This window comes from Sus scrofa, chromosome 2 (assembly GCF_000003025.6).
Source record: "Sus scrofa isolate TJ Tabasco breed Duroc chromosome 2, Sscrofa11.1, whole genome shotgun sequence".
NCBI classification, from domain to species: domain Eukaryota; kingdom Metazoa; phylum Chordata; class Mammalia; order Artiodactyla; family Suidae; genus Sus; species Sus scrofa.
In genome coordinates, this window is record NC_010444.4 from 11,471,316 (window position 1) to 11,481,115 (window position 9,800).

The 9,800-nt window shown below is 36.7% G+C and overlaps 1 long non-coding RNA gene across 1 annotated transcript in view; it reads left to right on the top strand.

The window, feature by feature from the left end:
* Positions 1 to 9,518, top strand: part of LOC110259256 — a 17,167-nt gene extending 7,649 nt beyond the window's left edge. The window contains exon 3 of the long non-coding RNA XR_002341478.1: positions 8,666 to 9,518. This is a non-coding gene — a long non-coding RNA (uncharacterized LOC110259256). The remainder of the gene's footprint in view (positions 1 to 8,665) is intronic.

Genomic DNA, 9,800 nt, shown 5'->3' on the forward strand with positions numbered 1-9,800 from the left:
TAGCTTTGTACTATAGTCTAAAGTCTGGGAGCCTGATTCCTCCAGCTCCATTTTTCTTTTTCAGGAGGTCTTTGGCTATTCTGGGTCTTTTGTGCTTCCAAAAAAATTTAAAATATTTTGTTCAAGTTCTGTGGAGAATGTCCTTGGTAATTCGATAGGGATTGCATTGAATCTGTAAATTGCCTTGGATAGTAAAATCATTTTGATAATATTAACTCTTCCAATCCAAGAAAATGGTATGTCTTTCCATCCATTTGTGTCATCTTTGATTTCTTTCCTCAGTGTCTTTTAGTTTTCAGAGTACAGGTCTTTTGTCTCTTTAGGTAGGTTAACTCCTAGGTATTTTATTCTTTTGGATGTGATGGTAAACAGGATTGCTTTCCTAATTTCTCTTTCTGCTCTTTCATTGTTAGTGTATAGAAATGCCATTGATTTCTGTGTATTAATTTTGTATCCTGCGACTTTGCCAAATTCATGGATGAGCTCTAACAGTTTTCTGGTAGAGTCTTTAGGATTCTCTAGGTATAGTATCATGTCCTCTGCCCATAGTGACAGTTTCACTTCTTCCTTTCCAATTTGGACTCCTTTTATCTCTTTCACTTCTCGTATTGCCATGGCTAGGACTTCCAAAACTATGTTGAAGAGTAGTGGCAAGAGCAGACATCCTTGTCTTGTTCCTGATCTTAGCAGGAATTGTTTCAGCTTTTCACCATCCAGAAGGATGTTAGCTGTGGGTTTGTCATGTATGGCCTTTATTATGTTGAGGTAGGTTCCCACTATGCCCACTTTCTGAAGGGTTTTTATCAGAAATGGGTGTTGGATTTTGTCAAAGGCTTTTTCCGTGTCCATTGAGAGGATCATATGGTTTTTATTCTTCAGTTTGTTAATGTGGTGTGTCACACTGATGGATTTGCAGATACTGAAGAACCCTTGCATCCCTGGGATAAGTCCCACTTGATCATAGTGTACAATTCTTTCGATGTATTGTTGGATGTGGTTTGCTAGTATTTTGAGGATTTTTGCAGCTATCTTCATCATTGAAACTGGCCTGTAGTTTTCTTTTTTTGTGGTATCTTTGTCTGGTTTTGGTATCAGGGTGATGGTGGCCTCATAGAATGAATTTGGGAGTATCCCTTCCTCTGCACTTTTTTGAAATCGTTTCAGAAGGAGAGGTGTTAACTCTTCTCTAAATGTTTGATAGAATTTGCCTGTGAAGCCATCTGGTCCTGGACTTTTGTTCGTTGGAAGTTTCTTAATCACAGTTTCAATTTCAGTTCTTGTGAGGTGTCCATTCATCTCTTCTATTTCATCTTGGTTTAGTCTTGGAAGATTGTACTTTTCTAAGAATTTTTCCATTTCTTCTAGGTTTTCTGTTGTATTGGCATATAGTTGCATATAGTAGTCTCTTATGATCCTTTGTATTTCTGTGATGTCCATTGTTACTTCTCCTTTTTCATTTCTAATTTTATTGATTTGAGTCCTCTCTCTTTTTTGCTTGATAAATTGGGCTAAGGGTTTATCAATTTTGTTGATCTTTTCAAAGAACCAGCTTTTCATTTTTCATTGATGTTTTCTATGGTTTTCTTTGTTTCCATTTCACTGATTTCTGCTCTGATCTTTATGATTTCTTTCCTTCTACTAACTTTAGGTCTTGTGTGTTCTCCCTTGAGCTGCTTTAGATGTACAGTTAGCTTGTTTAGTTGAGCTTTTTATTGTTTCCTGAGGTGGACTTGTATTGCTAGAAACTTTCCTCTTAGAATGGCTTTTGCTGCATCCCATAGGTTTTGGAGTGTGGTATCTTTGTTGTCATTTGCTTCTAGATATTTTTTAATTTCCTCTTTGATTTCTTCAGTGATCCCTTGGTTGTTTAGTAGCATGGTTGTTGAGTCTCCACATGTTTGTGTTTTTTGCAGTTTTTTTCTGGTTGTTGATTTCCAGTTGTATAGTGTTGTGGTCAGAAATATGTTTGATGTGATTTCAATTTTCTTCAAGTTACCGAGGTTGGATTTGTAGCCCAGGATGTGATCAATCTTAGAGAATGTTCCATGTGCACTTGAGAAGAATGTGTATTCTGTTGCTTTTGGATGGAATGTCCTATCAATATCTATTAAGTCCATCTGGTCTAGTGCTTCATTCAGGGCCTGTGTTTCCTTATTGATTTTCTGTCTGGATGATCTGTCCATTGCTGCAAGTGGGGTGTTAAATCCCCCACTCTGATTGTGTTATTGTGCATTTGTCCTTTTAAGGTTGTTAGCAGTTGCCTCATATACTGTGGTGAACCTATGTTGGGTGCGTAGATATTTAGAATTGTTATATCTTCTTTTTGGATTGATCCTGTGATCATTATGTAATGACCTTCTTTGTCCCTTAAGATAATCTTCATTTTAAAGTCTATTTGGTCTGTTATGAGTATTGCTACTCCAGCTTTCTTTTGGTTCCTGTTTGCATGGAATATTGTCTTCCATCCTCTCACTTTCAATTTGTATGTGTCCCTAGAAATGAAGTGGGTCTCTTGAAGCCAGAATGTATATGGATCTTATTTTTGTATCTATTCAGCCAGTCTGTGCCTTTTGGTTGGGGTGTTTAGTCCATAAACATTTAAGGTAATTAGTGATATGTATGTTCTTATTGCCATGTTATTAATTGCTTTGGATTTGTTTTTGTTGCTCTTTTTTCTTCCCTTCCCTTCCCCTGTTCTCTCCTCTTGTGGCTTAGTGTTATATCTTTAGTGTTGTATTTGAGTCAATTTTTCTTAATTGTTTGTGTATCAATTGTAGATTTTTGGTATGAAGTTATTCTGAAGTTTTGATATGAGTCTATATATATATGAGATTGTTTTAAGTTGTTGGTCTCTTAATTGCAAGTGCATCTCCAGTGTCCTGCATTTTTTATTTTCAGTTATTGTATTTTGCATCTCTTCTTGTTTTAAGTTTTATATCTTGTATCTCTTTGCCACATTCACCCCTGTTTTCCCAGGAGGTCCTCCAAGAACTGCAGTCAGGTTTGACCCAGATTCCCATGGAGACTTTGCTTTGCCCTGGGACCCAGTGCACGTGTAAATCTATGTGCGCCTTTTAAGAATGGGGTCTCTGTTTCCCCAGTCCTGTGGAGCTCCTGCGCACAAGCCCCACTGGCCTTCAATGCCAGATACTCCAGGGGCTCTTTCTCCCAGTGCCAGATCCCCACACTTGGGAGTTTGATGTGGGTCTCAGAACTCTCACTCCTGTAGGTGAGTCTCTGTGAACCAGTTACTTTCCAGCCTGTGGGGCTTCCCACCTGGCAGGTATGGGGTTGCTTATATCATGTAATCACCCCTCCTACCTCTTGATGTGGCCTCCTCTTTGTCTTCTGGAGTAGGATATCTTTTTTAGTGTTTCCAGTCCATTTGGTTGAAGATTGCTCAGCTTTTAGTTGTGAATTTTGTTGTTTTTAGGAGAGAAGTTGAGCTCCAGTTCTTGTATTCCACCATCTTTATCCCATCTCTCCCTTAGGATATCTTAAGTAGAGAAACATTAGTAAGCACGAAGTTTGTGAAATATCACAGAACTAATAAGATGTCTTAAATATAAATTAGTTAGCATGACAGTGAATTTTGTGTGTCAACTTGACTGGACCAAAAGGTGTGCAGAAGTTTGGTTCAACATTATTTTCAGATGTGTCTGTGAGAGTATTTCTGGATGAGATTAGCCTTTGGATTGGTAGACTGAGCAAAACAAACTGCCCTCCCCAAAGTGGGTGGGCGTCATCCAATCTGTTGAAGGCCTGGGCAGAACAAAAAGGGAGAGGGAGGAGAATTCTTCTCCCTCTGACTACTTCTGACCTCAAACCAAGGTATCACAGGAAAAACAAAGTCAAGGACATAACCCTCTACGGGTATTAATAAAGCCTCCTCAGCTAAGGGTGATGCTCCATCTTTCTAGGAAGCATTGAAAAGCCTCAGTGCAGTGTTGGCTTTCCCTTCTCATAACTGAAGTTATTATAATTATAAATCTGAAAACGAAGAGGGAGGATGTGACAAGTGGTCTAGACTGTATGCATCCACCAATTGTGTCTTCCTCCAATCATATAGATGGGTCTGAAATTGTGTTTCATGTAGTAATTGGTACATGTCAATTGGACCTTTAAAGAGGGTTTTTGCAAGATGATTTGAAGGACCCAAGTGGATGATACGGAAGAATCACCTACGAATTGGTTGAAGTCATTGTGTATCATATTTACTCCGGGTTCCTGTGAAAGAAGCCGGTCCCTTCCTCCCAGCCAATAATCCAGATCCAGTAAACCTGGAACGAGACCTGCCAAACCTGTACTTGTAACCAACTCCAGGATATTATGATTCAGGGAAATAAATTCTTATAATTTATTTGGTCTAAGCTTTGGGAAAACTACTTCTCTCTGATTCAATTTTGCTTCCCCAAAAGGTACTTTATTATGACTATGTACATCCTTGGGATACTGCAGAAAGGCTCTAAGAGCGTTTTGGTCTAGTTAAACCCAGTAATACAAAATATTGAGAGAAAGGGATTATGGACAAGGATAACAGTGTGACCTGATTACAGGTATTGGTGGAAACCAACCCCTAAAAAGATCCATCTCGAAAGTAAATGCTTAATAAGTTATGTTTAGAAATTATATAGTATGCCACATAGATGCCTCAGCTTCTCTGTACAGGACAGTTGTTGGTGAACACTGTCTAATTTAGCTATAGGAATCTTCAGGATTGTGAATCAATATAACCATAGACAAGCAAAAAGGTACATCTGTGGTTATCAGAAACGTCAAGGTTGTTTCCATGTCTTGGCTATTGTGAATGGGGCTGCAATGAACTTAGGGGTGCATGCATCTTTTTGAATTGTAGTTTTGTCCAGATATATGCCCAGGAGTGGGATTGCTGGACTGTATCGTAGTTCTATATTTAGTTTTCTGAGGTATCTCCATACTGTTTTCTACAGTGGTTGTACCAATTTACATTCCCTTTTCTCCAAACCCTCTCCAGAATTTGTTATTTGTAGACTTGTTAATGATGGCCACTCTGGTGTGAGGTAGTACTTCATCATTATTTTGATTTGAATTTCTCTAATAATTCATGATGTTCAGCATCTTTTCATGTGCCTATTTGTTATCTGTATGTCTTCTTTGGAGAACTGTCTATTTAGGTCTTCTGCCATTTTTTGATGGAGTTGTTTGTTTTTTTTGTTGTTGAATTGTATGTGTTATTTGTATATTTTGGAGATTAGACCCTCATTGGTTGCATCATTCCCAAAGATTTTCTCCCATTCTGTGGGTTGTCTTTTTGTTTTAGGTGTTTTTTTTTTATTGTTGCCATTGCTGTGCAAAAGCTTTTGAGTTCAATTAGGTCCCATTGGTTTATTTTTGTTTTTATTGTCATTATTCTAGGAGGTGGATCAACCAAGATGTTGCTGCAATTTATGTCAAAGAGTGTTCTGCCTATGTTTCCCTTTAGGAGTTTTATTCAAGAGGTGAACATATTGTTATTTTAAAAAAGTTAACAATATATATATAAATAAAATAATACTGAAATTTCCAATTTCAGTAGTTTTATATGCTTTTTTACATGCCCTCTAAGTAACCACTGATAATTGTTTTTGTAGAGTTGAAATTCACATAATGTTAAATTAACCATTTTAAAGTATACAATTAAGGGGGTTCTCTTGTGGCACAGCAGGTTAAGCCTGCATTGTCACTGCACTGCTGCAGCTTGGGTTGCTGCTGTGGTGCAGGTTTGATCCCTGCCCTAGGAACTTTCACATTCCATAGGTACAGCCAAAATAAAATAAAATAAAATTCAATGGCATTTAGTACATTCATGTATGTAACCATCACCTCTATCCAGTTCCAAAATACTTTCAACACTCCCGAAAAGGAGAACCTAGATCCATTAAATAGCAACTACCCATTCCTCCCACTCCTCACCCCTCCCACAATTCAACCATTAATGTGCTTTCTATCTCTATGGATTTGGCTATTACAGATACTTCATAAAAATATAATTGTACAATATGTGACTTGTGAATGGATTGTTTCATTTAACATGTTTTTTCAGAGATTCATCCACATCGTAGTGTTGTTTATCAGTACTTTATTTCTTTTTATGGCTGAATAATATTTTATTACACGACTATACTCCTTTTTGTTTATTCATCCATCCTGTGACGTACATTTGGGATGTTTCCACCTTTCAGGTTTTTTCCATCTCTGTGCTTCATGATGTTATTATGAATGTTCTTGTATAATATATTTTTGAATACCTGCTTTCAGTTACTCTGGCTACACAGCTATGTTTTTATCACCCCCTATTCACCCCGTTCCTGAAGGGTGAATGGAAAAATTCCCACCTTAAAGGAATTGTTAAAGTTTTGCACAGTAGCTGCACAATTTGACATTTCTGCCAGCAATAAACAAGAGTTTCATTTTCTCCACTTTCTCATCAACACTTGATGTTTACTGGCTTAAAAAGAAAACTTATTATTGTGATCCTAGGGGTTAAGTAGCATCTCACTGATTTTGGTTTGCATTTTCCTAATGACTAGTAGGATCTTTTCATATGATTTTTGTCATTTGTATACTTACTTCAGATAAATGTCTATTCACATCATTTGCCTTTTTAAAATTCTTTTGTCTTTCTGTTGCTGAGTTGTAAGAATTTTTCCTATAATGTGGATACTAGACCCTTAATAGATATGATTTGCACATATTTTCTCTCATTCTGTAAGTTGTCCTTTCACTTGATAATGTCCTTTGATGCACAAAACTTTTGGATGAAGTTCATTTTATCTATTTTTTCTTTTGTTGCTTTTGCTTTTGGTATTATAACTAAGAATTCACTGTCAAATCCAAAGTCATGAAAATTTACCACTGTGTTTTATTTGAATAGTTTTGTAGTTTGGTTCTCACATTTGTCTGAGTTAAAGTTTGTATAGGGTGAGAAAGAAGAGGCCATCTTTGTTCTTATTCACATAAATATCGGTTACCCTAGCATAATTTTTTGAGAAATTATTCTTAACCCATTTAATGATCTTGATACCCTTGCTGAAAATCAATTGATAATAGATTTATGTCTTTATTTGGGGCTTTCAATTCTATTCCATTGGTCTATATGTTTATCTTTATGCCAGTAGTATACTGCTTTGATTGCTATAGTTTTGTAGCATGTTTTGAAATTGGGAAGTGTAAATTGTCCAACTTTATTCTTTTTCAAGACAGTTTTGGATATTTTAGATTTTCCTGTGTGTTTTAGGATTAACTTTTCCATTTCTGTTTTTTAAAAAATGTTGTTGAAATATAGGGATTTCATTCAATCTGTAGATTGCTTTGGATAGCATGGCTGTCTTAACAATATGAGGTTTTGATTTTTTTTTTTTTTTTGTCTTTCTGCCTTTTCTAGGGCTGCTCCTGCAGCATATGGAGATTCCCAGGCTAAGGGTCTAATCGGAGCTGTAGCCGCCAGCCTACACCACAGCCACAGCAACACGGGATCCGAGCCGCGTCTGCAACCTACACCACAGCTTACAGCAATGCCGGATCCTTAACCCACTGAGCAAGGCCAGGGATCGAACCCGCAACCTCATGGTTCCTAGTCGGATTCGTTAACCACTGAGCCACAATGGGAACTCCAACAATATGAGCTTTTTAATCTATGAACACAGGATATCTTTATATTTATTTGTCTTCAATTTTCATCAACTTTACATAGTTTTCAGTAGGTTTCCTTGTCTATTCCTGCACTAATATTACACTGTATTGACAATCCTTGATTTCTGGTCAGTCTTGATTTCTGACACAGTAAATTCTTCCACATATTTTCGAGAGTATTTTGACTATATTTGATCAATTGCCAGGCTATAATTTTTTTAATTTGTACTTCCTTATATTTTTTTCATCTTTTACTTTATTTTTAAACTCCTTAACAATTTTTAAGTATACAGTATAGGATTATTAACTATAAGCCCAATGTGGTACAGTAGATATCTAGAACTTTTTCATCTGCCATCCCATAATTTTTAACACCAGCTTTACAAGTTTAAATTAAAAAAAGAAAATCTGATTTGATTAGTATTGGAATCTACAATCCATGAGTCTTCTATCCATGTGTCTCATCATTATTTTAAGTCTTTTTGCATGTGTGTAAGAGTAAAGTTTTGTAATTTTCTCTTTAAAGCCCTTGCATATTTTTAGGTTTATTCATAGGTACTTGATATTTTCCTACTACTGTTAATCTGCTAATTATTTTTCTTTTCTCTTTTTGCTTTTTTTTTTTTTTTTTTTTTTTTTTTTTTTGCTTTTTAGGGCTGCACCCACAATACATGGAAGTTCCCAGGCTAGGTGTCAAATCGAGGCTACAGCTGCCAGCCTATGCCACAGCAACCAACGCCAGATCTGCAACCTACACCCACAACTCATGGCATTGCTGGATCCCTAACTCACTGAGTGAGGCCAGGGTTCAAACACGAATCTTCATGGATGCTAGTCAGGTTTGTTACCACCAAGTCCTAATGGGAACTCCCTGTAGTTATTTTTCTTACTGTTTCTGGCACACTAAATTTCAGCTGCTTTTTATATATTAGCTTTAATTATTTATATATAGTCTTTGTACTTTGTACATATACAGTTATTCACCTGTGAACAATGATGGTTTTTTCCTTGACAGCTACTTTATCCTTCGTTAATGTTGCCGTATACTCTACCTAGAACCTCCAACTTGGAGTTGAGTAAAATGTTAACAGTGGGTACTTTCATCTTATTCCTGATCTCAGAGGTAAAGTCATGAACATTTACCTTCATGATACTGGATCCAAAACAACGACCTCTCAGGTTACAGAAAAGAAGAGGAAACTGGGCTGCTCATGTGACTTTATGGCTCACAGACAGCTCGGGTGTTGCATCAACTCACAGCATCAGCTGTTACCACATACTCAACCCATTTTCCTAAAACGCCATTCTCTACTGACCACATGGACTTGAAAATTCAACAAAGTAAAACGTGAAGATTAGTTTTGCCAGAGCCGTGTTTCCTCTTTGGGTCTATGGTAGTGACAGGAGAGAAAGTATGTGTAATTCTCACACCATTTATTTTTTAGGCTCTCAGTCCTTGTGTGGGTAATTTGAGCAGCACCAGGAGACCCCGTCTGACTTTCTGATGTGTTCAAATCCACGCACAATCTTCCTGGCATTCAGCATCATGGCAATCCATCTTATTCCCTCCATCTCTACCCCAGCTCCCATCTCCACTTTCCTCTACAACACCCGATTTCCATTCTTCTCTTACATTTATACTCACTCTTTCAAGTTCTTTCTTCTCATCCTCTCTTTTTCTTAATTGAAGTATAGTTGATACACTATATAAATTACAGGTGTATAATGTAGTGATTCTCAATTATAAAAGATTGTGTTCCATTTATAATTAATATAAAATATTTGCTATATTCCCCATTTTGTACAATATGTCATTGTAGCTTTCTTTATACCTAATAGTTTGTACCTTTTAATTCCCTGCTCCTATATTGCCCCTCCCCCTTCCTTCTCTCCACTGGTAACTATTTGTTCTGAATCTGCTTTTTTGTTTTCAATCACAAATTTGTATTTTTTTGGATTCCACATATTAGTTATATCACACATATTTTTCTCTCTGTCTGACTTATTTCTCTTAGCATAATTCCCTCCAAGTCCATCCATGTTGCTGCAAATGGCAAAATTTCATTCTTTTTTATGGATGAGTAATATTCCATTGTGTGTGTGTAGTATACCACATCTTCTTAATCCATTCATCTGTCACTGGACATTTA